General features: G+C 53.2%; 1 protein-coding gene across 2 annotated transcripts in view; it reads left to right on the forward strand.

Annotated features, from left to right (window-relative positions):
• Positions 1 to 952: 952 nt before the first annotated feature.
• EZH2 (enhancer of zeste 2 polycomb repressive complex 2 subunit) overlaps positions 953 to 4,323 on the forward strand; it is a 64,800-nt gene continuing 61,429 nt past the window's right edge. Inside the window, exon 1 of one of the 2 annotated variants that reach the window (XM_024128240.1) lies at positions 953 to 1,039. The gene's annotated coding sequence lies outside the window, so the exon portion shown is untranslated. The remainder of the gene's footprint in view (positions 1,040 to 4,323) is intronic. The other variant, XM_028489635.2, reaches the window with a different exon arrangement.

Genomic DNA, 4,323 nt, shown 5'->3' on the forward strand with positions numbered 1-4,323 from the left:
CAAGCACTGGAAAGGTCTGAACAAGGCGCTCTAAATGAGGAATTTGAAATAATTGTGACGCCGCTCTGTGCCAGGTTTCTAAGGCAAGGGCACTGCGGGCTCGACCAACCAAAGTCCAGCGGGCCGGGAATCCGAGGCGGGCCAAGCGGCCGAGGGGCGGCAGCAGACAAAAGTACCGGGCAGGGCGCTCCGCTCGGCTTGGGGGGCGGCATGCTGGCCCCACCGAAGCGCAGGAGGCTCGCGGCTCCTCGCCCGAGCCCAGCCGGGCTGGAGCCGGGGCCCCAGAGCGCATCTGGCCGGCAAACGGGGCACCGCGGGCCCTCCTGTCCGGGCGCCTCCCGCGCGCTCGCCGGCCGGCCCGGGCCTCGGCTCTGCGCGCGGGGAAAAGAGCGCAGCGGTTGAAACCGTTACCACCCCCGAGTTTTGAACTGGTTCAAACTTGGCTTTCGGCCCCGCCCCGCCCCTCCGGCCCGGGAACTCCGAAGCGGCGGTTCCCGCCAAGAGCCGCGAGCGCGCCGTCCCGCCCTCCGGCCGGTTCCCGCCACCCCGCCCTGTCCGCCTCCCGCCCGCGGCCCGGGATTCGGGCTCCAGCGGCCCTTAGTCCCCGCTCGCCGGCCCACCGCCTTCCTGAAAGGCGCCGTGCGTTCCGTGAAAGAACAAAGAGCCGGCGCAGCGCTTCCACCGGCGGCGGCATCTCCCAGCGCCCGCCCGCCCGCGCGCACGCGCCGCCGGCCCGGCCCGGCCCGGCCGAGTCCCGCGGGCGCCTCGGCGTGGGGCTGGCTCTGCGCCTCAGAGCCCGGCGGGCCCTGTGATTGGATGGGAGCCCGCCTCGCGTCCCGCCAATCGGGGCGGCGCTTGGTTGGACAGGGGGGGCCAAATAAAAGCGATGGCGATTGGGCTGCCGGGTTTGGCGCTCGGTCCGGGAGCGTCCGACACCCACTGGGACGCAGAAGGCGGTGGAGCCCCGGCGGCGGCGGTGGCGGCGGCGGCGCGCGGGAGCGGCGCGCGGGAGCGGCGCGGGCTGGGGCGCGGGGCGCAGGTAACGCGCCGCTGTCGGGCCGGCCGGCCGGCGGGGCTCCGGAGCCCGGCGAGGGGCGGCGGCGGCGGTGGTGGGACCCATGCCTGCCGCCGCTCGCCTGTCTGGGTATCGCCCCGAGCGGGCTCTCCCGGGGCGCCGCTTTGGCTGGCGGGGTGAGAGGAGACCCCTCTGAAGGGGCCGTGGGTCCGGGCCGGCCCGCGGGACCGCCACGGGCGGGCAGTGCCGGACCCGGCGACCCGAGGCGGGAGCCCGGGCGGGCGCCGCGGGGGTCAAGCAAAGGGGTCCTCTCGCGCGCCCGCCCCTCCGGAGGCGCCGGGGCTGGGCTGGGGGCGCTCCGGTGCTCGGGGCGGGCCGGCCGCCCGAGCCCCGGTCTCCTTTGTGTGGAGCGCCGCGGCGGGAGCGCCCGGGTGGGACGGGACGCACACAAGTTGGTGGGACCTCGGCGCCGAGTGCGCACTCAGACAAAGGACGGACTGTGTCTCGGGGGAGCTCGGTGCGAGGAAGGGGCAGTGACACCGGGGCCTGACAGCGGGCGGGAGAGTGGCGTGAGGAGCGGCGGCCGCGGTGCAGCGGGCGGGCTCGGCTCCACGCCCCCTCCCCGTGAGGGCGCAGGCTCGGCCGGGGCCGCGGGGGCCGGGACGGCGCGCGGAGACCGGACTCCGAGCGGCCGCGCGTCTGACATTTCCCCGGAAAGCAGCCCCGGAGCTCCTCGTCTCCACCCGCTCGGACCAGGCGGTCCCGGCCGCCTTCGCCTTCTCGGCGGGCTTTCTGTTAAGTTTGAGGGAAGGGTCTCGCTGTTCTCCCCCTTCCCGGTTTTGTTCGTTTCGGAGGGCTTTCCGTCGAGTTCCCGCGTCATTGTGGCACCCCTCCCCCCCGCCCACCCAAAAGTCGGTGCCACAGGGTCACTTTTTGAAAAATGGGAGGAATGAGAAGCACGATATTTTGGAAAACTTGGTGAACTCACGCCTGGTGAGTCCCCACTTTCTAAAGAATCATAATCTGAAAAAAAAATTACAGGCTGTTTCGGCCAACTTGTGTGATACAGCTGAGACTGGCGACAGGTGCTAACGAAATCAGCTGTCATTTAGTAAGCGATTATTCCCCAAATCCCTAGGGGATGAATGAGGATGAGATGGTAGAAAGAGTTGATCACAAGAAAATGTTTATGACAAACGTGTGTTTAGGTGGTATGGTTAGCAATTTCTCATTAATTGGTCTTGTTTTCCGTGAACAATAGCTTTGTTGAGTCAGAAAAGGCTGGCTGCAGAAATGTTTGTTGCCTAAGAAATCGAATGTGTGCTGTCCACAGTTAAGTTAAACTTCCTTTGTTTGTCACACAGGATCTGTAAAATTTAAATTCATTTGGAAGTAAAGATGTGTCTTTGGTATTTAAAAATATTTTACTACAAGGTTTACTTGCTGGGTTTGAAAGGTCATTATCAGCTTAGTTTTATGGCGTTTCAGTGTCACATAAAACAACATTTAAAACAATATTTTAAGAAAATCTTTAAAAAACACTAATGCTGACACAGTTGACTGTAATCTATACTTCTAGGGGGTTTTGAGATTGGGTGGGATCCTAACCGTTAGACCACCAGGGAGCTAGTGGGGGTCTTGGAGTTTGTTTTCCATTACTCTTCATACATGACCATTAGCAATTATTTTATGTTTGGGAATAAAATGTAGAACAAGCGTGTAATCCTAACTAGTTTATTGATCATTTTATTTGCAAGAAAATGAAAGTATTTAAGATATATTTAAATTTCCTTTTCATATTCCCTAAAGATAGGAATAGATAGGATGCTAGTCCTAGATACAGAAGAATCCCGTTCTCTCTTTTTGGAGGTGTGTTAGAGAATGTAATGTTTAAAGTCCTGGAAGCACTTAGGAAAATGGCATCTTAAATTCTAGTTTTTGTGGAAAGTGAACATATTTAAAGAAAAGGAATTTAGAAACACATTGACACTCTTCTGATTTGCATTGTTCTATCTGATGATCTAATGTACAGCCTACTATCTTATGGTTTCATAAAAATGGAGACAAAGAAATGCATTGTAAAAGTCTTTATTACATATTTTGCAGTGTTGGACACCACTGAATAGACATTCCAGGTGCTGTTCCTAAGTATTGTTTACATTTATATTAGTTGCTGGTAATTATATATTAAAAAGTCTTGCCCATTGTTATGAGATGAACTAGTTACGCAGATTTTGGCAGAAATTTGGATCTTTTAGGATATAAAATTCCAGTTTTTCCCTTCTTGTGTACACTGTATTTGATAATTACTATCTTTGTACTTGCCACAAGATTTTTTTTTTAAGTTTTTTTTGGGAATTGGTTTTAAATTTTTTCTATTTGGATTGAGAATGTTTAGTTTAAGTAGCAGTAATTTAAAAATCACACTTGTTGATTTAGTGTAATTAGGCAAAAAAAAAAAGCTCTAATACTTTTATACCAGCTTTGCCTTGCATGCATACGTACAAGTGATTATCTTTGTGTTGGCCACTTAAATTTTTAGGCACATTTCCCCAGCTCACCCTGAGGTTTTCCAGGATATCCTCCATCCTTTGAGCTGGCATGCTCAAAGAGTGTGAATTAGGTTCTGTCTTGGCCTTAAAAAGTGATTAAGAAAGTTGATCTGCTTTTAAAGAACTAACAGCAAGGAAAAATCCGCTTCTCAGCGGATCTAATGTCTTTTGGGGTCAATTAGAAATGATTTATGGATTTGCCTTGAAGTCTTTATGTCTGTACAAATGAAGAAAACATTTTCTGTGAATGGTGAAGAATTCTAGATGGGCAGGTGAGGCCTTCAGTTTGGAGGAGAGCAGGAGAGGAGCAGCTCATTAAGTTCAGAGAAAGCTTCACTTGCTAGAGGCCTTCCCTGTGTCTGCAAAGTCTTTGTTCATACCTTTATTGTAGCATGTATCCAACTGTATTGTAATCACTTGCTGGTGCCTCGACTCCTTCACTACACTCTTTAAGTGCCTGCCTTGAGTCAGAAGCTCTGTCTTACTTTTCTTTGTATACCTGGTGGTTGCTAGAGAGTAGGTGTTAATAGTTGAACGAATGAAGGAAATCCAAAAAATGTAGGGAAATAATTTGACAAAGAAACTTGCAAAGGAAACAGGATATATTCATATTTATGTTGTGAGGAACTTTGGAAGGTGTTTTTCTCCCTCTTTGAGAGGCAGTGGTTATAAAGAAAAATAATTGTCAAGATGTACAAGTTCCAAGGTCTCTCTTTTTTTTTTTTTTTTTTTTTTTTTTTTTTCGGTACGCGGGCC

Source organism: Physeter macrocephalus, chromosome 5 (genome assembly GCF_002837175.3).
Source record: "Physeter macrocephalus isolate SW-GA chromosome 5, ASM283717v5, whole genome shotgun sequence".
NCBI classification, from domain to species: domain Eukaryota; kingdom Metazoa; phylum Chordata; class Mammalia; order Artiodactyla; family Physeteridae; genus Physeter; species Physeter macrocephalus.